This window comes from Aquila chrysaetos, chromosome 19, assembly GCF_900496995.4.
Source record: "Aquila chrysaetos chrysaetos chromosome 19, bAquChr1.4, whole genome shotgun sequence".
Taxonomy (NCBI): domain Eukaryota; kingdom Metazoa; phylum Chordata; class Aves; order Accipitriformes; family Accipitridae; genus Aquila; species Aquila chrysaetos.
Genome location: NC_044022.1, coordinates 3,500,348 through 3,523,314, shown reverse-complemented (window position 1 = coordinate 3,523,314; position 22,967 = coordinate 3,500,348). Strand labels below are relative to the sequence as shown.

Below are 22,967 nucleotides of genomic sequence, written 5' to 3'. Positions count from 1 at the left end.
GCGCTGCAGTTTCCGCGGCCAAGGACCGCTGAAGCGAGGTGCTCTGCTGCAGCCCGGCAATCCCGCCGTCGCCTTTCTTAAACCTAGTTCCTGGCTTTCGGCAAAGGATTCGTACGGTGCTTGTGCGGCTACCGAGGGTCTTCCGGGGGAGGCAGCCTTAGTCGCGGGTTTCCCCGGCTGGAAAGCCAAGGGCCGGACTGGGCCCCGGGGTGCGAGCACGCGTGGGGAGGGGGTCCTGGCTCTTAACACCCCCCCCCCCCCCCCCCCACACACACACACCCCGCCTTCATCGCCTGTCAGCGGTGCTCCGCGCCTCCCGCCGGCGGCGGCGCGGAGGACAGGGCTGACTGGGCGGCGGGCCGCCCTGGCGGGGATCGCTGGCCCGCGGGCCCTGTGACCGGCGGCTCCGGCCGGTGCCCGCGCCGTGGCGGCGGCGGTAAGCGGCAGCGGCAGCTGCGCGGGCCGGCAGGGGGCGCTGCTGCCCCGCTCTGGCCCCCTTCGCTTCCCTCGGCGGTTCCATTGGAGCAGCCGGAGACAAGTTGGCGCCATTTTGAAGCCGACAGGGGGACCGGGGCGAGCTGCGGAAGGGGAGGGGGTTAGAGGCGATTGGCTGCGGCGACGGCGGCAGCTCCTCTCCCAGCCCGGAGCAGCGGCAGCGCGGAGCGGACCCGCCTGGGACTAGCGAGGAGAGGCGGACTGCGGCGGGGTAAGGAGCCCGGCACCCTCGGCCGCGGTTACCCCCACCCCGTCCCCGCTCCATTTTCCCCTTTTTCTGTTGGCGGGGGTGAGGGGGCGCCCGCTCGGACCGAGCTCCGCGGCCAGCGCTGGAGAAGGAGGAGGGGGAGCGGTTGGGGGGGGGGGAAGAAGACCTCCCTTTGGCCCGTGGCGGAGCCCCCACTCCCCCCCTTCCCATCCCCCTCGCCCCTTCGCGGGGCTGCTCCCCTCCCCCCTTTCCCGTGGCCGGCGTCACAAATTAAATTTGCCGCCCCCCCCCCCCCAACGCCCCGGGGCCCCGCGAGGGGGGTGACCTTGGCTGGGCTGCGCGCTGCCCCCTCGCTCGGGGCGGGGGCCTGAGGGGGGGGGGGGGGAGGTCACACACCCCCCCCCCCCCCCCCAGGTGGCCCGGCGGGCGGTGTCGCGCGCTCAGCGCCGGTGGCGGGAGGCGGCGGCGGGGGGGGGGGGGGGCGAGGCGGAGGGAGGCTGCTCGGCCGTTGTGGTGAGCGATCGCGGTTCCCTCGGGTGTCCCCTCCCTGCCCCTTGCAGCCGGCCTAGTCCCCGCTCGGGCTGCACCGGGGCTCCCGCCGCTTCGCGCGGCTGCCCGGGCTTGGCGAGGGGACACCCCCCCCCCCCCCCCGGCCTCCGCCTCCGCCCGGTTCGGTCTCTCCGCTCCGCACTTAGCAGTGATCCTCAGCCGTGAGGAGCTGGCGGCCGCCGAGGACCTCGGTTTGGTGGGTCCCTACTTGTGCGAAGCCTTTTCTTTCATGCTGGCTTTTTTTTTTTTTCCTTCCCCCCCCTTTCTTTTTCCCTCCCACTTTGCATCAGGCTCTGTTAGAAAGCGCTCGGGAAGGAAGGGGGGGGGGGTAGTTGCCGCCGCCTGGTAGGTGGAAAACTATGAATTTTACATCTGAATTGCCAGATGGAGAATGGTTAATTTATAGGTTATGTATTGTTTACGTTGAGAGCCTCTAGTCAGGAATCTAGGTATGTAACTTCATCCTGCTGCAAATAAATCACTATCTGTTCTTCAAAACAAATCAACAATTAATGACGGTGAACAATCCTGGAAAATTAAACTGCAGCAGACCAGCTCCTACAGAGCTGGATGTTGTCGTGCAAGCCGTATTCTGACTTTTATGTTTGCTTCCTGCACGGTTGCTTGCTGAGAGCTGTGATTATTTTGTTAGGCGTCCTCTTTTCCCTTTTTAGCACAACTGCTGAAGTATTCTCGTGTTGGTCTTTGTTTTGTGTTTGCTGGGTAGGTGCTTTGGCTGTAATTGATTTCTCTGTGGTGGGGATGCAGTAGAAGGACTGTTGAAAATTTGAGTGGCTTTATAGTTGAAAATGGGTGTCAGATCACATTTTGGGAAGGAGATAAGGTGACGTGCGTTCCTTCAGGTTTTCCCCTTCCAAACTAGTGGAATTGTTCTGCTTTCAGTTGATGGAAATTTTGCTTTGTATGTCTTGTATGCATTATAGATATGCTCTAAATATTACATCTGCTTGTGTGAAGTAATATCTTAAAAACGTGTGAAACAGCTGAATGTATGCTATGCTCAGACTACCCTAAAAGAAAACGGTGAGTGACAGACAATCAGGTAAGATAGTTTAACGGAGGTGTATGCATCGTGTTCATCATCGGCATTTGAAAGCGTGCACTACTGGAGAAAGTAGTTTAGTACTTTAGTACTTGCATGACATCTTGTGTCTGTGTTTGAAGCAAGGTTGTACTTTATTACTGTGAGGTGTGAAAGGTGTGTGGTGTGGTTATGTGTGTGGTGTTTTGTTTGGGTTTTTTATAATACAGTTCTTATACGGTAGTATTTGCCTATGTGTCTCTTGTGTTCCCTTTACTAGTTACTATACAAGCTGGATAAACTGTAGTTCAGTTTTTGATGAAATAGCTAAATAGATCAAATTAAAATGGAAAATCATATCTGTATAAAGCTTGTACTTTTTTTTTTTCCTGTGTGCCATATAAATATTGGATTTAGGCTGTATCTAGCAAGCTTATTTATGGACTTAAATTGAGCAAGTCAGCTAAGTCATTATTAAGCTGTAATTAAAAATATAAAAACCAACAGTCATTACTAGCATTTGGAAAAGCATAGTAATGAAATATAGGCATGACCTCAGGCATTATCCATTTTTTGGCTCTAGAGCAGGAGGCTCTGTTGCCTCCTGTAGATCAAAAGAGATGCATTTTCTTTTGGGATACGTTGCTTTCTACCAGGCTCTCAGGTTATGCATTTTTCCTCTCTGTCTCTTTCTTTCTTCAGTCACACAGTTTATATTCATACAGAAGAGTAAGAGGTTGTATGTGTATCTGTAGAAGGCTTTTAGTAAAGGATTTTCATTTAAAGGTTTTCTTTAAGCCTGAGTGTGGAAGAGGTGATAAAGGCTACTTGTTGCACAAGGAGAATTTTCATGGGAGCAATGAATAAGAAAATGTGAATAGTAAAAGCATGCAAAGTAGGAAATGGAGGAAAATATGGTATTACAACTCATTATTTTTCCCTACCAGTTTCATGCTAATATACCTTTCCCTTAATAATAGTTACCCCAAATACATACCTTTCTCTCTTGACATAGTCCACCCTGCCCTTCTTCAGACAAGTTCCTTTATTAGAACCAAAAAGTAGTTCTGGTGTGTGGTACTGACAAGTGGTAAGGTAGTGTATCATACTCCTTTTAACAAGTTTCTAAAGTAATGGTGTTTTTACTGTTAGCACAAAATGTCAATACTGCAAACTGAAATAATCTTTGGAAAGACAGAGAATATTGGAGGCTTTCGGTCAGTTTTGAAACTAACCGGTAAGGGAAAACTGAGGAAACTTTTTTTTTTTTAAAAGGATGTGTTAGTGTGACAGTCCTTGGTGGTGAAGTGTTGTGTTGATTTACCGGATTTGTAGATCCTCTGGACTAGTTGAACAGCATTGACAGATCCTGGAAGGAATCATGTGCAGGCTTTTAAAGAATTGCAAAATATATGCTTAAAAAGCCACAAAAAACCCCAACCAATAAACAACTCTCCTTGTCTTCAGAGGTTCAACACCTAAAAGTTAAGACTGTGCATGTATGTAAATTACATAACTATTGGTCTTCCGCTGGTGACATCTTCAGTTGAATGTAGTCTTGCAGAAAGCTTGATTTTTTTTTTTTTCTGCTTAATTCTGATACTTCAGTAAAATATATCAAAAATACAGTATATGAATGAAAAGAAACTTTGTTATTTTAGCAAGTTAGTGTTAGTCATTATTTCTAAAGCTTTTTGGAACATTTTGGATTCTACAATAAAAGTGCTATAAATGTGAGTAATTACTCTAACACATCTAACTTGAAACAGTTCTGTGAAGTACAACTAATATTTTAACTTAGTTTTTAAGACTCAAAATGTTAACACCCCTGCTCCTTTTAAAGGTTATTACTGTGTGTCTCTGCATATACTGCTTTTCAACCTTTTCTGAAGTGTGAGGAAGTCCTTGAAGTAGGTTCTGAGGATTAAGACCTCCATTACTTTGGCCCCATCTGTGGAACTTACTCTTTCACATCCCGTCCCAAGCACTGGAAGAACATTCTGCATAATTCTGCTTGTTTTATACTGCCTGATCTTCAGCCCTGTTATTTTAGCACATGACAACTTTGGTATTAATATGCTTAAAGAAATAAGAAAAGCGCCATACCTCATTGGGAACAGATGGGCGTGTTTGTACTAATCATCTTGTGTCTGTCACCATTTATATGGTAGTACCGTAACCAGGGATCAGGACCCCATCTGGGGTTTTCTAATTTAAGACCCTGTTCTTTAAAGATCGATTCCAGACAATACTAACTGTGTGTACTTTTTCTCTGACTTAATTAGAAATCCTTGTGGATGCTTTTGCTGCTGAAATGAGATGCTTCGCTTGCACACTTTCTAATGGACAAAGAAGACACGAAGTTAGCAGTCAAAAGCAGTCAAAAGCATTATTGTCTTAATTGCTTCCATTGTGTAGTCACCTAAACTACATTTTGTAGGTCTTTTAAGGAGGACTAGATTCAGCTAAAGCATAATTGTTAACCACTTAGAAAGTAACTGTTGAGTGAGGTTTTCCACCTTTTGTGTAAGTATGCCAATTGGTTGTCCACAACTTCTTTCAAAGCAGCCTCTGGTTCTCTCCGAGACATCCCCAGTGTATCTGCATTATAGCTCAATTCAACATCAAGAGTGAGTATTCTGGAAGTGTTAGAAAGGAGGGGAAGAAAAACCCAAACAAAATCAACAACTAATTTTTTTTTTTTTTTTAAAGAAGGTGGAAAAAAAAATGAACAGTTATCCACACTGAGGGCAAACATACTGCTCATGAGGAAGTCTTTAAAAAAAAAAATCTGCATTGCAACTTTCTGTATGTCATCTTTGAGCCAGCTTGAGTTTTACTGTTCAAGTTCTATTGGTACTGCTTTGATACTTGGATATAGAGTTTCAATGAAGACAATCAGATTTCTGGGAAGTCTTTGTTTGGCTCTGCATTTGTTAGGTTTCTGTTCTCAGCAAAAAAGAATTGAGATGAGTTGTCAGTTATGAAAAGTGAGCAGAAGATACTTTATGGAAACTTTTTACTATCTTCAGGGTTGGTTTTTTTTTTTTTCCCCTGCATCTACCTACTTAATTCGAAAGAGTTTTCATGGGGAAAATGTACAGAGGTGCTAGGTGGCTTACAATTAGGTGTGATACTATCTCTGGTAATTATTTTGTTGTTTGACAGTTCAGTATGAAGCATTGTATGTAGTTCATTCCTGTACATAGAAACAAAGCTTTTTATGCCTTCAGTTTGCGAAAGCTTTGTGCGGCATGATGTCTATGGATACTCTATGCGCCATCCAGAGCTTTTCAAAGGTCTAAGGGAGACAAATTGTGGACACCTAATTCATGGTATATAATTCAGTTTACATTGGGTTTTCTTCCTCTGAAAGTATGAACTAGTCACAATAAGGCTATAATATTTTGCTTTCCTGGTTTTTGGAAATGAAAGAAAGAATGAATGAGCCCAATGGTAAACTCTTCAGAAGATTTGTGAGGGAGTTTTTCAGAGAGATGGCAAGTAGGAGATGCATTTCCTTTCCATTTGCCCAGCTTAGATTATGCAATCCATAGTTCTTGGAAGCATTTCTGTAACTGAGGGAATTAAGAACAGAGATTTTCATGCATGCACAATTTTTGGAAAGAAATATTCTGTGCTTATTTTTAATGGCTGGTATATCTGCACTTTGAGAACTCAAAACATTTAGAACGTCTTCTCCAAGTTACAAATGTTGCCTGTAGTAAACTCTCCATCAGGGTGTTTGTACAGTGTTATATATGAGCACATTTAGAGTAACTTTATTTCTTAATGGATCATTGCCCCCTTATTCTTCTATATTACATATAAAAATGCCTTAAAACAATATCCAAATTCCAATTTCTTTTTAAAAATAGGAAACAGCTTTAATTCATTTCTGTTCTCATAAGTACATGTTTAGTTATTTAGTCTTTAGTTATGATTTATATATAGTTTTTTTCAACTTGCTGTATTTAGGTATTAGAGCTGCTTATCAAAGTTGGCTGACATATTTTCCAAAAGCTGGAAAATGTGAAATGAATTGACGGGGGACTGTGGGAAGGGAAAGCATATCTGGTGATTTGGGTGATTGAATGTCACTTTGGAATACGGGAATTCTTTCTTTCTGTCAGTTTCTTGTGATCCCAGATAAGTCTGTTTAAACCACACTTTCCACAAGAGCTTATTAGTAGTGCGTTGATTTCCTGGGAGAGAGGCTCTAGACCCTGACTACTCTGCATGGCTCAACAGAAGCTTTAGTTTCAGACATTGTGCTGGATAATACAGTGTACTCTAAAAGTTGTGCCCTAAATTTCTCTAACTGTGCAGGCAAAAATTGGGGGATTGCTCGTAAATTTCGTTTTGTAACTCAGGTTACTCATCTATAAAATGGGAAGAATACCCATTTTTTATGGATAATTTTGTGAAAGTGTTGTGAAAACAAGTTAATTCTTACGGCACGCTAACATACTGCAGTGGTGAGTCCTGTACAGGAGCCCAGTAGGAAATTAAGTCTCTCCAGAGCATGGTTTAAATAGGGTGTCATAAGGGACACACATTAAATTGCAAGGAGAAAAGTTGAGTAGCTGCTTTGCTTTGAATGAGAAGTCCTGTGGTATGAAAGAAGGTGGTGAAGGATCAGGTAAATCAGCTCCTTTGTGTGTATTGTCTTTAATACTGTATAAGAAACCTTAATTCTGATGTTTCCTAACTCTTAACTGATTTTGCAACTATTTTAATACTTTTGCTGTTCCTTTTTAAGCAAACTTATTACACAAATTAACTGTATGGAGGTGCTCCTGTGAGTCATTAGGTTGTAACCTTTAGCTACATGTAGCTACTACTAATTAAATTAATGGAATGGTATTAGTAGCAATAACTCTTTCTCTTTTAACCAGCATTAAGTGGGGTGAGGCACAAGAGCTTTTCAGTGGATTCTTACAAATGCTTGTTATTGGTAGAAAAGCATATGATGATTGCACGTTGTACGGCACGTCGTAGAAAGGACTGAGTTCTGTTGTATGTATGTTCCCTTCCCACAGCTGATCTTTCTGCTCTGGTCTCTCTCTAGTGACTTCTCTGTCTAGTTTGTCCTCATGCCTCTTCAGACTTCTGATTCCAATCCTTCATTGTCTAAGTAAATCCTACTTCCTCTCTCACCTTGTTCAACAGTTTTTAGACTTCCAGGCTTGAGGTTCCTAAACTGTGGTGTATGGAGTATGTGTGGGGTTTTGAGGAGGTGGTTTTGGGGGTTTGTTCCCCACCTCCCATTAACTTTGGTTCTCGGTTGCATGCCTTTTCCATAGCCCCTAAACTTTCTACTCCATTTGCCCGATACAGCTTGTTGGTCCCTGCAGTGGAGTTGGTAGAAGTAAGTGTGTCCGTACCTCGGCCGTTTCCATGCTAAGCTGAGCTTTTTGTCTTGAAGTCTTAATTAAGACAGACTGCTCTTTAGCTGAGAATCTGGCTGAGGTGTGGACAATTCCATTTTTTTCTGCTAAAGAAACAGCAACATCTGGCTGCGAGCGGACAGGTGGATTAGTGATGGATTCAGTTGTCAACAGGATTTACCAGAGATGTTTGTTAATCTCGAGGTTTGGCTATGTTAACCTTCTAACTTCAGGGGAATTGGGAGACAGCAACCTATAATGTGCACATGAACGGTTCTTGTACCTTAAGTAATAGGTGGGAACTATCTGAACTGTGGTATCTTGATTGTATGCTTACAGTCACAGTGCAAGCAGCTCTATTTTTTAATATTTTAAAGCTTGCTCCTTTCAGTTGCAAACCCCATCCTTTTAACAGTGAGTAAAGAGTAGTTTCTATTGAGTTTTTTTACTGTTATCTCTTATAGGCTTTACTTGTGTTCCTAACTTTCTATGTATGGAACATAGACCAGTAGGTGTGTGTGTGTAGGGTTTTTGGTTGTTGGTTTGGTTTGGTTTTTTTGTTAATGCTGATGCGCTTTAGATTTCTCTCCTGGGTAGATTTTTGTCCTTCTTGGGGGGTGGTGTGGTATGGGGGTATTGTAAGCAAGTGATCCAGTCTATTAAAATGAGGTGTGTGGCCTTGTTATGTATCAGCACAGATCTGAGTGATCTGTGAGTTATGCCAAGTGAAGGCATAACCTGCATACTAGTGCGCGCAAAGAGTTTGGCTATCACTATGCAGTGAATATGTCGTAGAATCACAGAACATCTCAAGTTGGAAGGGACCCATGAGGATCATCAAGTCCAACTCCCTGCTCCTTACAGGACTACCTAAAGCTAAACTGCATGATTAAGTGTCATCCTGATGTTCCTGAACTCTGACAGGCTTGGTGCTGTGACCACTTCCCTGGGGAGCCTGTTCCAGTGACCGACCACCCTCTCGGTGAAGAACCTTTTCCTAATGTCCAAACTGAACTTCCCCTGACACAGCTTCATTCCATTTCCTCATGTCGTAATGCGAGCGATGAGCTGCAACTGAAGGATAACTAAATATTAAGCATGAATTTCAAAAGGAAAAACAAACCACGGAGTTTGAAAATTTTCAATCAAGAAGGTTAGCATAGCTGTAATAGTACATACACTCCTGTTTGTACCTAAGCCAGGATTGAAATGTGTTGGTGTATATAAATTTCTGAAAGGAGGGTGCAAAGAAGATAGAGCCAGGCCATCTTCAGTGACAGGACCAGAAGCAATGGGCACAAACTGAAACACAGGAGGTTCCCTCTGGACATCAGGAAACTCATTTTCACTGTGAGGGTGACCAAGCTCTGGCACAGGTTGCCCTGGGAGGTTGTGGAGCCTCCATCCTTGGAGATGCTTAAAAGCCATCTGGATGCACTCCTCAGCAACTAGCTTTAGGCGACCCTTCTTGTGCAAGGGCGTTGGACCAGGTGACATCCAGAGGTCCCTTCCAACCTCAACCCTTCTGTGAAAACACAACCCCACCGGGCTAAATAATTCTAAGGGATGAATAACTATTAAAAGAAGTTACAGGAGTGAATAGGTTATTGGCAAAGAGAGCTTACATGTTAGTTGACTGTAGGGATAAATGTCAAAGGTAAGTTAGACTTTGCAGATTGAAACATCAAAAGAGTCTTCAGCTTCAACTTTTTAAAGTGATCTTACTGGTAGGTTCCTGTATGATAGCAGATGAATAGACTGTCACTTGAAGTTTCTTCTAGTCCTATGGTCTTAAAAACCTACCACTAATGCACTTAGTTTACCTGGTTGTAGTAAGTCTTCATCTAATTTGTGCTTTGTAATCACAATTATGGGTTCGTTCTCTGTCTTCAGGGACACAATTATTTTTTCAGTCTATGGTTTTCTGTCACAAAGTTTTGCAAAAAGCAAATAAAAATGTTCTAGTTAACTGGGTAAAAAAAGCTAAACTCGTATAAGCCATCTGGGTAGACAACTTCTATCTGCAAAACACCCAGCTGAATGTGATTTTGGTACTAAGATTTCTGTATGCAGCCCTAATATAAGTGTTTGTTTGTAATTCATATTGATTAGGAGTGGATGCAGTGTTATTTAGCACAACATCTGACTTTGCAGTACAATACTCATGCTTTCTTTCAGGTCTTACAATTCAGTCCATCTCACTGGCATTTTTTGTTTGATCTTTAGTAATTCTGTATTGAATCATTTACAACTGGGTGTGAGACATTTAATTTTGTATTTTTTAATACTATATACAAAGTTAGGAATGAAGAGAGTCTCATTTATGTATATAAATGCTGATTTGTTATTAAAGCAATTTTGTATTGGTTGTCCATCTGTGAAATTTTACAAAATGTTGGTTTGCTTCTGTGGTAGCATGCTAGTATTCTTAATGTTTGGGGTTTTTTTTTTGTTTTGATTTGGGTTTTTTTTTTTTTGTTGGTGGTGGTTTTTTTTGGTAAGAGTGAAAACTTTCATGGTAAGGCTCGGTAAGGCTCAGTAAGGCATTTTTTTGCCAAATAAATGGTATGCTAAAATAATACCAAGTGCTGTTTCCTCCCAAGGGGCAATACAGTGATTAAACTTGATTTGTACCTGATATCTGTCTGTTATAGTTGTATTCTGCTGTCATGTTCCCCTTCTTTTCCCCATGGCTTCCACGCCACTCTTGTGTGTTTTCTCCCCTTGTGTATAAATACTACAGACATTAGCCTTCTAATACAATGCAATGCAAGATACCTGAGGTTTTTATGACTTTTTTTATATTTGTTATGCTGTTTTGAAAATAAGAGTTCATGTAAAGGAAAACTAATTCCTACTTCCTTACCCCCATTCCTTTCCAACTGTTGGAGGAAGGAAACAAATCATTCATGCCCTACTGAATCTTAAAGTATCTTCCCTGCTAAAAGAGGACTGTGTCAAAATCACAACCATAGACTAGTGATATTGTGAAATTTTGATACTTAGGCTGGTTGTCAGTTCTCTTGTTTTGGAGTAACAGTCTAAGAACTTTCTGTGAGTGTTTCTAGTGATTCTGCTAAAAAGTATTTTGCAGAGTGAAAGGCCTGCTTTTTCAAATAATTATTCATGCAGCCTACAACAGCAAGATACTAATCTCCTTCATATACTGATCGAGGTCTGCCATATTCTATTTGGATATTTTGCTTCAGCTATTGACCAGAAAGTTGTTCCAAAACTTTAATTTAAAAAACTAGAAGTCATACTCTAATTATCAGTTTTTCTTCATTGCCTGAATTATTTATTTTTGAGCTTTTTGTCTTAAGGTAGTTTGTTTTCTTTGGGTGGGATCTTCCAGTATTTCTGCTATTCGTAGTGATTTCTGCCCCTCTTCCACTTATCCTTCCAACTGTCTTGTGTTGTTTCTGTAGATATGCTCTCCTGATGTAGTAGACTTCTTGTACAATTGTTCCAATTTAAATTACCTTGATGATAGGTGCTGGTAGTTGTACATAGTATTCTTGCCAGTGCTTTAAAATCTGTGTTAGATGTTGAGGTTTTGGTTTTGTGGATTTTTTGTTTGTTTGTTTTTTGAAGGACCTTGTCTAGAACTAATTTTGTATAGCACTACTGTATAGTCTTGCGGTGATTTTCTATGCCTGAGCTAGGCCTAGGACCCCCCTTCAACCACCTGTTTTTTCTCCTTACAGTTGACTTTATTTCAGACTTGCAGCCTGTATTCTTGTTTGGAGGTTCAAATGCAGTCTTTAGAGAAACAGAAATGTTTAAGTATAATCTTTTATTTCAGTGTTTTACTGCTTGACAATCTGATCCATTGCTTCATCCATCCATCTACGATTTCCACTTTAGTGCTTACATAATAAATGATTTTCAGTGCAAGGGAAGTGCAAATTGTTTTATCACAGACTGATCAAACATAAATTGTCCCAGGCTAATATGATAACCTTAAGTTACATTTATCCCTGTATTTAAAATTTTTATTTTAGCATGCGGATTTTTTTCTAAGCTCTTGAAATAGTATTGATATCAAAGTAGTGCAGCTGTAGTGGCAGTATTACTTTTTTGCTCTGCGTTGTTACTGACAGTGCTGCCTTTATTTTCTTGTACTACACCTTAATTTTTAAAGTTATTTTAAATTTTTAAAATTGAAGTGTACTACACCTTAATTTTTAAATACCTTTAAAAAGCTTTGCTTACCACACTGGTTCATGAATTCTCACATAGTGTCTATGCAGTTGCTTTGATTTAAAAATGTGAAGTTCTTAAGTGTAGACACAGTAACTTCTGGCTGAATGTATCTGTTACCATTTGCCACAGGAATGAAGTTTTACCTGCTATTTCTTTGAAAATTGGTATTCAGCTGACTTTTTAGGGTATTTCAGTATCATCTTGATACCCAATCATTACTGTGCAGTAGTACTATTTTTTTTCCTTTGTTTTAGGTATTGAAGTCCAATTTTTTTTTTTTTTTTTGAGTTTGTTTACAATAGCCATCTCAGTTTGGCTCCAATTCTGTCTTTATTGCTGTATTTCCCAGTCCTTGTGGTACAAATCTCTTGTCTTGAGGGCTCTGATTACTACTTACAACTTTTACTAAGTGGTTGTTTGAATTCACTTAGTAGTATGGAAACTTGCCTTGCACCCCAATCAAGGGGACAGACAGTTTAAAACTCAGTTTTGTTCCTTTGGCATGAACATTGCCCATGACCACCATGTTGGAATTGTATACATCTCCAAATCACTTCTGCTTTCAATTTGTGCCTTTCAAAAGAGAGACTGCGTGTGTCAATTTAATATAAACATTCATTGTCTCCGAATATTGGCAAAATCATAGCCTGTGGGATTACATATTTATGCGATACTGTTTCTGAAACTTAAGTTTTGTCATGTGTATATAGGTTGGAGAATAACCTGTATCTTGACTAAATGTGACATAGAGGGTGGTTCTGGTCATCCAAGTATGTGCATGTGGCTTTCTCGACAGAAGAGTTTTTGCATTCCAAGTTTCCCACTGACAGCAGTATTCTCAGATGCAGTAATAGTTAACGAGGAGGCTCATATGGACAAATTTCACTGCTTCTCCTCAGTATTGTATAGCTCAAATGTACGGACAGAATGTTGTGAACATTTCTTACCTTTCTGAAAATCACCTGTATGGGTAATGTTGATGTGTGTGATAGTTTCATGTGGTAGAATGGAAGCAGAATTATCCTGCGACTGATCCATGTGCTATTGCTTCACTATCTGTGAAATGCTGAAAGATGTGCAGAACATTTATTCTTACGGTCTCAACTGATACTCAGAGCTCACTGAGTTACACTCTCCATTTTTCTGGAGGTATAAACAGGATTGCACATGTGTCCCTTGACAAACGTATTTTAAACACCAGTATGTCAGATTTCTTGCCAGCACCAGAAAGGCAAGAGTATCTCAAAGGCATCCCCTAATGAAGCCAGATGAATATGTCAAGGTGAGGTAATGTATGAAATGAGTCTTCCTTCACCAATGGTGAACTCCATGGGCTTTTGTGCGCTTTGCAATCTTGCATAATTCTCCTTGAGTGTTGTTTGTAGTAATTAAATTACCATGCTTTATTTTCAAATCTCATCACTATTATTTCAAAGTAGTGTGCCTTCACACAAAACACTGGCATTTCAGGTTAGTACTGATTAGTGTGAGTATTCTGTATGAGCAACTGAGTTCACTTTTTAATTTTTTTATCTTTGTTGCAGTCATAACATTAGCAAGAAGGATGGGAGAAGTCTGATTTCTTGAGTTAGGTCAATACATGCACTTAAATTTTAATCTTGCTTAGACCATCCCTTTAATGTAGACTCTAGGTATTTTTTCAACTGCATTCTTTAGTAAACTCTATTCAAATCTTTCTGAAGTATAGGCTGTCAAGGCATGGACATAATCAATAAAGACAATTTTTGTAGGCTTTATTAAAATCTAGAGTCTGTAGAGAATGTGCGTATCATGGCTTTTCAGAAGCTTTGGGCAAGTCCTCTTGGGGGCAAAGAATATATTATAATACTCTTATGCTAAAGAGTACTGTTTCCTAAATTCATATTTGTATTCTAGAGGAGAGGGAAACTACCATCTTTTTAGACAGCACTGTCAGATTTGTGATACATTGAGTTTAGTTTACTTCATCTTGGATTTATTCTTGGACATGATTGAGTCATTAACACTCAACTGAAGATCCTTTACATAGGATATATAAGTATTTCAAGTTTGTCAAAGCTGAAGTGAGTGAATTTTTTTTTTAAATGGAGACTGTCAAGAAAATGTAACAAGAAGTGTTAGCAGCTTCTCTAATGTAGCTAAACTTCATAGTGTTTGATTGTGACCGTTAGTACGTGAGAAGGTTTCATCCTTTGAAGGTTAAGGTGAAAAGGTCATTGTCAAAAACTTAATGGCTTTTTCTCAGACTTGATGAAACTTAACCTGTATTCTCTGCACCTGTTTTTCTCCCTGCTTCTCCTCCCCACTAAAAAAGTGTTATCTTTTCACAAAATCCTCTACATCCAAGCTGTACATCCAATACGACATTTCTGATTTTGTGAGTATAATGACATCCTGCCTATTTGCAGCTCCTTCTATGCGTTCTTTTTCCATTTCCTTAAGAAATTTTATTTTTGTAGAGCAAAATAAATTACTTACTACAGGACTGGAAATGTTTAGTAAGGGTATTAGGTGAAAACTGCCATGTTCTTGTCCAACCAAATTTAAGTTCAAGCCGATTTAAATGACTTACTGTACTTGTTTTGCAATATTGCCATTTTTGTAATTTCCCATATTTGCCTTCAATGCTAAACACTGAGGACTGGTCATAGTCTGCTTGTTAGGCACTTGCCTTTTTTTAAGCTTTTATGTAGTACACTTGCGTAATATGACCACCTAACAAGCAATGAGGTGGAATGTTTTCCCTAGTATGTGGCTGACAAATATATTGCAGATGTCTATTTTACTAACATACTATTTTGTCAGCCTACACTCTTTTCCACTTTGTGAAACAAATAATTACACTTTTTAAAAATCTTAACCAGTATTTCCTTGTTCAGTTATGTTTTTACTATTTTCTTTCTCCGTCAGAATCTTTTGCTGTATTCTTCCAACTTTTATCTCCTTGTCATTTCTTTTCCTGCAGCCATGCACAGAAACAAGAAATTATAATTGTAATGCCTCCAGTCCATATTACTTAGTCTTGGGTAGAAGTATGAAAGCTGAGATCCCACAGTAACAGGCAATTTTGTTTTTCCTTAGGTTGTTGATTGGATTAGTGGTGAATTCTGTTATATAGTTTCTCATCCTTTTTTTTTTTTTTTAAACTGGGTTTATTTCAGTAAAAATGCTGTTTCATAAATGGCAAAAAAAAAAAAAGGCTATTTCATCATTGCTTTTAATCACATCTGAAAAAATGCTGAAATTTACAAGTTGGGTCACATACCTTGTAGAAGCTGCAAGTGTCTGCAACACCACTGGAGAGAGCTGTATGCTGAGATAAGTTGATACTGAATACTGTCTACTTGCTTAATTTTGGGGAGACTTTCTCTAATGAAGTTTGAAAAAATCCTAGCAGCAGAAATGGGGACTTGCCTGGGATCATTTCCTTGCTGGTTGCAAGGGTGAGTACTATATTCTATGTAAGCTGCTTAAGGTTTTTTTAAGCAGGCATATGCTGACTTTGGTACCACGGCTTGTCTTAATGTTCTGTTCTTTATTCTTATGTGTTAGTTCTTTTCCTGAATCCTCCAAATCCTCTGTGTATTGTGAAAAGATCTTTTCTTGCAGTTACTACCTGCACATCTGTTAATTTTCCGCAAAGTGTTTACTTAATATGTTAATAAAGAAACTTAATGTGCTTTGCCATAATTTCTAATGGAAGGTTGCAAAGTAGTGTTTCCTAATTTAAACAGGTGTTATTACTTATGTATTGACTGTCAAAGGATTGCCGTTAATGAGACTTCTGTAGTGAAACCCAGTATTTTTCATGTCACTTGCTGTGCTGAGAGTGTTACTTTTGCCTTATCTGGTTCTCCATTCCAGAAGACCTTTAATTAGAGGTTTCTGTAAATTTTTCCTGTATCAGTCCTTACTATGTATAGTGCTGCCTTACAGAAATAGGAAGCTAACATGTTCTTGATACTATGAATAATACTAGTAACTTGATGTAATGATAGTTAAGTAAATAGTATAGCAATATAACATTTCTAAAAGAGAATGGAAAGTATTCATCTAGACATTATATCTGAATCAGTATGAAAAATGACTTGGATTTACATGAGCACACTTCATCCAACACTCTAAAGTTTTCTATTTTACTCAACAGCAGAAAATTAACTGCCAAGTTTCAGCTTGGAGTGGCTTTTTATAGCCAAGTTATAGCAGTAGATTTATTATGGAAATAGATTTAATTTAGTGGTACTTATATAATGAAAGTCTTTAACACCTAAGTCACTTCTCACCTTGATAAATTGTTGTCAATCAGCTGTACACAGCAGGAATTTACCAGGATGTAAAGATTTTCTCTAACTGGCTTAAATCATTAAATTATTTGTGTTTTATTAATAATCCTGCTGAAGTAGAAAGATGCCGGCCTTTTCCACTTCTGTAAGTTGCTGAGTAATCTCTTCAGAATACCTTGTTGCATCTTTCGTGGAAATTACAGCTTGACCAATGTCTTCATACATGCGATGTTGTTGAAGCAAAGTTAGTGCTCTCAAAGTATTTGTAATGGTTTATATTTATTCATACAAGGATGTTACCTAGTGAGGGTGCAAAAATAAAAAAAAACCTGGATATAAATAATAAAAAGAAGTGACGAACAGTATGTTGACAAAGGAACAGAGCTTTGGAGTGAACTCTGTATTGTGGTTTACGAGATGAAAAAGATTTGACTTCCTTGCAATATTCCCTGAGACAATTTGGGGAAAATGTTCATGGGTCTTCTGAACTGTCTTGGTATTCTTGATGATGGAATGGCCTATGACAGTGAGAGGCCACTGGTCATATTGCTTGATAGTGGAGAACCGGTTGATGAGTATTTGCAAATCCTTTTTCTTGGCTACACTTTCTTGTCGTTGGAGTGAGATGAACTGTGTAAACACATACAGTTAAATCTCTACACATTACAACTCTCTTCTGTGCCAGCAATTTATTAAATTCGCTTAGACTTTTAATAGGACTGTGAATGTGAAGACAGTGTTATTCCCAGCAGCTCACTGTAAAATGTCTTGCAAATATGGATTTAAAAGTATAAGTGTTTGTATAGGTCAAATTTCTGTAAGCTTTCTTAAGTTTTGTATACATAATTTAAAAATACTGGTCTCAAGATGTAACTACATAGGTAATTATGTATAGTTCAGTGAAAGTTCTGAAAAATAAGAATGATGAAGTTTGTGAAGTTGATCACTTTTTGTAGTGATCTACGTCCTCATGTTTGGATGCTGGATTTTAAAGAGGAGGCCATAGTAAGGCAGGAGACAGACTTGCAAGGAATATAGGAATTGATTTGCTAAAGCTTGCTTTATCTCTTGGAAAAGATTTCTACAAAAATATTTGAAGGATTAAGATTTAAACGCATGTATGGATCTCTGAAAAAGTACCGTTGACACATGACTTCATGTATGTTAAGGCATAGTTTGTTTAATGATTAGCACAGTTAATTAAATCACCGTAGGCAACGTGAACTGTCATCCAAACAAAATACAACTAAATGGAGTGTGGTTTAAGTCCTCCTTTTAGATCATTGACTTAACATCTGTGATGATATTTATTGACCTATTAAATATATTGCATAGGTACTTAATATGCAAGATATTAATCCATGTTTTATGTGCCTGTGTGTAATCTGTTTTACACTATTGAGCAAGTAGAGTATGCGTAGTTAAACTACTCATAAAAAATTATGTACTATATAGAAACTATCTGAATATTGAATCTTTTAATATTTAATATCATTGTCAGTAAACTTAGCTGGAACTGAGTAGCTATCGGGTCCTGCCTATTATGTACAGAACTACTAATTTATATTTTATTTATTTGAGTTTGACCAAATTTTTGCAATAGTACTCGTTACTAATTAACTCTCTTTAGAGTAATGAATTGTTCTCCATCTATGGTCTAGCTGATAGTCATAATTTTATATTAAATACAGTCTTTTGATTTAACTTTTGTCACAGGAGGTGGATGACTTTAATCCATCTTATTTTAGTGTCCAATAAATGCAACTTCTACTTTTGTTGCTTTTTCCATGCTTTAATTTTCCTGTTATCATTGGACAAAGAGTATGTCTTTTGTCTTCTTTCTTGTCTCTGTTTCTTTTCTTGTATTAGTTTCCTCCACCCCCCACCCCCCAGTATAATTTAGTTTTTAATTTGACAAGCTTTTTTATACATACCATTTTTCAATGTACTTCTACAGACTTGCTCTTGGTTCCTGATTTCAAGTCTTTCAAGTTATAGTTGCTTCTGGTGCTTCTGTGTTGAAAGAAGCAGTGCCTAGACGTCTTAAGTCTTACTTTATCTATCATCTCCTTCTGTACAAGGAGTGGAATTCATATTTTAAATGCTATATTAGCTTAAGATGGTTTACTTTCTTTGTAGTTTTCGAAGACTTGACTTAGCTTATAGTACTGCTTAACATAACTAAAGCTTGATTGAATCATGATTTTTATTCCTATGTATTAGTATTAGCATTTGTTTGTTATATATTTGTTGAAGTTTCTTGTTACATTTATCTCCTTTTTTTTTTTTTTTTTTTTTTTTTGTTCTTGTATAACAGCAGAAACAGTGCAGATATTGCCAATTAGTTAATAAGCTTACATTCTGGCTGGTGCAAAGCATCTTAGTGTCTGGAGTGTTTTCTTGGCTTAAAAAATGTATCCATGTGAGCTTTTTCCTTTTTCTTTACTTTCTGACTGAGTATATGGAATAATAAAGGATTTCTGAAAACATTGCGGAGAACTTCTAAAGTTTCAGTTGTTAAAAATTGAAAAAAAAACAACCCAAACACCCCCCCAAACCCCCCCAAAACAAAACAACCCCCCCATCAGCTGAGTCTCTTGTTGAATCTCAAAGAAACTTTCAAAGAATTGCCCCTTTTCAAAATGCTTGTCATCTTCCAGCGTGTTCCACAAGACAGTGCATCTTTAAAAACAAATTTTAAAAGCTGTTTGAAATTCAGTCGTTGGATATCACTTCACTGGCTTATGGTTTTTCATGCTTGAACATGTTCTAGATACAGCTGGCCTCAAGGCTGCTGTTCTTAGCTGTCACTGTCTTCCTTTTCCCTGACGGAAGTTAACTGAAAGAGCTGGTGTAACTGTTAAGTGAAATCATGGAGACTTTAATTTGGCTAGAATCAGGTTAAAAACAAACAAACAAAAAAACCAACTCAAAAAATCCTAGATCCTACTAAGGGTTCAACACAGAGTTTTTTGACAGAGCTAGGTATGCCCAGCTATACTGGCAGTCCAGAAGAGCAGAAACTTCTAGCAGTGGGATATAACAAGCTAATTCCTTTTTATTTAGGTAATGGTTGAAGTGATAACTGTTTTACAAGGGGGTAGTTTAGCATTGAATTTTCTCTTGTTGAATGATATGTTTTGTTTTTTACTACTTCTTTTAAATGACCCCCCCCTTCTCCCTAGTAAAGCTTACCATTAATCCTAAAAAACTTTCAGGAGTGATCTGCAAATTTGTATTACATAGGAAGCTTAAAAGGTTTGTTATTCTTTGTCCCTTATGGCCTAAGTAATAGGGTATTTCACTGAACCTTTTCAAAATTAATTTTTGGTCCTATAAGATTAGATGTATTCATTCTCTAGAAAATTAATTCCTCTTTAGTGTTTTCTACACTTCTGAGGGGGACAAGCTATTAGGTAACCTTGGCTGGCTGCTAGGCATCCACCCAGCTGCGCTCTCACTCCCCCTGCTCAACAGAATGGAGGAGAAAATAAGATGAAAAAAGCTCATAGGTCAAGATGATAAAGGGAGATCACTGTGATGGTGAGATGGTGAGAAACAAAGACAAAACTAAAGATACCTTCTTCCCAACCCCCCTTCTTCCCAGGCTCAACTTCACTCCTCCATTTCCAACTCTTCTACCTTCCCCCTTCCCTGTCGAGCAGTGCAGGGGAGATAGGGAAGAGGGGTTGTAGGCAGTTCATAACCCTTCATCTCTCCCACTCCTTCCTCATGCTTTTTTCCCCTGCTGCAACGTGGGTCCTAACCAAGGGCTGCAGTCTTTCACAAATGTCTCCAATGTGACTCCTTCCCATGGGCTGCAGTTCTTCAAGAACTGCTCCAGCATGGGCCCTTCTCATGAGGTGCAGTCCTTCAGGCACAGACTGCTTCAGTGTGGGTCCCCTGTGGGGTCACAGGTTGTGCCAGCAAACATGCTCCAGCATGGGCTCCTCTCCACAGCCTGCAGTGTGGATATCTGCTCTGACGTGGTCCTCCATGGGCTGCAGGAGGACAACCTGCATCACTATGGTTTTCTCTATGGGCTGCAGGGGGGTCTACTACAGTGCCTGGAGTACCTCCTCTCTGTCCTTCTTCACTGACCTTGGTGTCTGCAGGGTTGTTTCGCTCACAGTTTTCTCACTTCTCTCTATCATAGCTGCTGTGCAGCATTTTTTACCATCTCTTAAATATGTTATCACAGAGGTGCCACCAGTGTCACTGATGGGCTCAACTTTGGCCAGGGGTGAGTCTGGTGTGGAGCTGGCTGGAACTGGCTCTGTCTGCCACGGGGGCAGCCCGTGGTTTCTTCCCACAGAGACCATCCCTGCAGCCTCTCCTGCTACCAAAACCTTGCCATGTAAACACAATACAGATGTTGAATTTCAAACCCAGACCTTGGATGCCCCTCAAGCTTAAAAGCTTGGTTGCATGCTAGTTGAACATAATCAGCTGGACAGTTCAACTTGACCATAATATATGAGTTTCAGTCTTTGAAATAATTCAAATGTGCTCCAAATGAGACTATATCACCATGTTCTAATCAAGTTTCCACTGCAGTTGATCTGATCTGACAGCTATCTGCAACTGGAAAGGGGAGTTTTGTTCCCCAGTTCCCTTAGTTCCTGTTCCTTCCCTTGAGTTAGCTTTGATGCTTGTCATGTGCTTTTCAGAAACAATTAGGCTTGTTTCTCTGAGTTGGTGAGTTTAGTTGGTCCAGGAAAGCATCTGATGCTTTTATGCATTCTCAGATTCAGGGGAGCAAGACTCCCTTCTGGTGTGATGAACTGTAAAAAGTAATTTAGCTATGATATATAACATCATCCCATCTGAAAGTTAGAATGGAATACCTATGTCAAAGAGCAAGCAGAGTGAACTTGGTTATGTCTTCTGTGTGTTTTTTGAGGAGTCCTAGACTTACTGTCATGACAGTGCATTAAGAAATATAAATAAAGGTGGTATCATATTTTCCTTGGAGTATTAGAAAAAGTTACTTCAATGAGTTTTGTTCTGTCCCAGCTTTCTCATTATCTGTTTTTACTACTAACTCCAAGTACGTAGCACTCAGTTCAACCGTTGTGTATATGTAGGTACAGAGAAGATGACAGAAACTGAGTTGGCTTTTGTGTAGCTATTGAAGTGCATTGCATATCATGCCTGTTGAATGATGTCTGATTATGTTCATTCTTGTCATATTTTCCCCATTTCCTAAAATAAAGTTGCATTATGCTGTATGTGTTCTTGACAAAAATTACTGAAATGTCAATGTTAACTTTTTGTTTTGTAAAAGATTAGTAAAGATGAGCAAAATCTGTTGTTACTGTGAGATGTGGACCAAAGAATACAAAACATGTTGGGATATTTTCTGCGGGAGGGTGGATGACTGTATTTCATGTTCCAGTTCTCCTTCAGTGTAGAATGACCTTGGCTTAGGTCAGGAGGACTCAATTACGGCAGGTTATACCATCCTGTTATGAAACATGCTTCTAGCCCATCTCTTCTTGTGCATTCTGGTTGATTTTTTTTTTTTTTTTTTTTTTTTTTTTTAATTTCTGATGTTATAGTTCTGAGAAGTTTGAAGTGTACATAGATCCTGTGTGTACAGGAGGTCAGTAGGAAGAAAGTGCCTGACTTGGAATTCACCGTTCAGGAAAGTCATGACTATGAGGAAGTGTTTCAAAGTTTTAAATAAATAAATAAAAATATCAAGGCAATGGCAAGGAAGTTTTATTTCGTTTGTTACATTCTTGACTTGTAACTGTCCTGGTACAGCCTTTTTCTAAAATTCTAATAATTTCTAATTATCCTAACACATGCTGTCTAGTTTTTTTTCACTGTCTTTTGTATTAATTGCTTTTAAGTAAAGCTTTTAACTCAGCTTCCTTCTCTACATTAGTGGAACTTTGCATAACTTAGGATGGATTAGGTGGCAATCTGCACTTGCATCAGTTTAAAGGGACTGAGAATCATAAAATCATAGAATTGTTGAGGTTGGAAAAGACCTTTAAGACCGATTCCAACCATCAACCCAGCACTACCCTGCCCACTAAACCATGTCCTGAAGTGCCACGCCTGCATGTTTTTTGAACACCTCCAGGGATGGTGACTCCACCACTTCCCTGGGCAGCCTGTTCCAATGCCTGACAACCCTTTCAGTAAAGAAATTTTTTTCTAATATCCAATCTAGACCTCCCCTGGTGCAACTTGAGGCCGTTTCCTCTCATCCTATCACTAGTTACTTGATAGAAGAGACCAGCACCCACCTCGCTACACCCTCCTTTCAGGTAGTTGTAGAGAGCGATAAGGTCTCCCCTCAGCCTCCTTTTCTCCAGACTAAACAACCCCAGTTCCCTCAGCCGCTCCTCACAAGACTTGTGCTCCAGACCCTTCACCAGCTTGGTTGCCCTTCTCTGGACACGCTCCAGCACCTCCATGTCTTTCCTGCAGTGAGGGGCCCAAAACTGAACACAGGACTCGAGGTGCGGCCTCACCAGTGCCCAGTACAGGGGACGGTCACTGCCCTGCTCCTGCCGGCCACGCCATTTCTGACAGAGGCCAGGATGCCGTTGGCCTTCTTGGCCACCTGGGCACACCGCTGGCTCACATTCAGCCGGCTGTCGACCAGCACCCCCAGGTCCTTTTCTGCCGGGCAGCTTTCCAGCTGCTCTTCCCCAAGGCTGTAGCGCTGCGTGGGGTTGTTGTGACCCAAGTGCAGGACCCGGCACTTGGCCTTGTTGAACCTCACACCATTGGCCTCGGGCCATCCATCCAGCCTGTCCAGATCTCTCAGTAGAGCC

At 40.1% G+C, this 22,967-nt stretch overlaps 1 protein-coding gene and 1 long non-coding RNA gene across 5 annotated transcripts in view; one reads left to right on the top strand and one right to left on the bottom strand.

The window, feature by feature from the left end:
* Positions 1-544: 544 nt before the first annotated feature.
* The window catches only part of PDS5B (PDS5 cohesin associated factor B), a 132,651-nt gene continuing 110,228 nt past the window's right edge, over positions 545-22,967 (top strand). For 2 of the 4 annotated variants that reach the window (XM_030042548.2, XM_030042547.2), the window contains exon 1: positions 553-706. The gene's annotated coding sequence lies outside the window, so the exon portion shown is untranslated. Of the gene's footprint in view, positions 707-22,967 lie in introns of all 4 variants that reach the window. The other 2 variants (XM_030042545.2, XM_030042544.2) reach the window with 2 other exon arrangements.
* LOC115353318 lies at positions 7,472-22,305 on the bottom strand. Its single transcript, XR_003927542.1, has 3 exons — positions 22,182-22,305; positions 13,854-13,858; positions 7,472-7,482 (listed from the first exon to the last, which is right to left on the bottom strand). It is a non-coding gene; the product is annotated as an uncharacterized LOC115353318 (long non-coding RNA).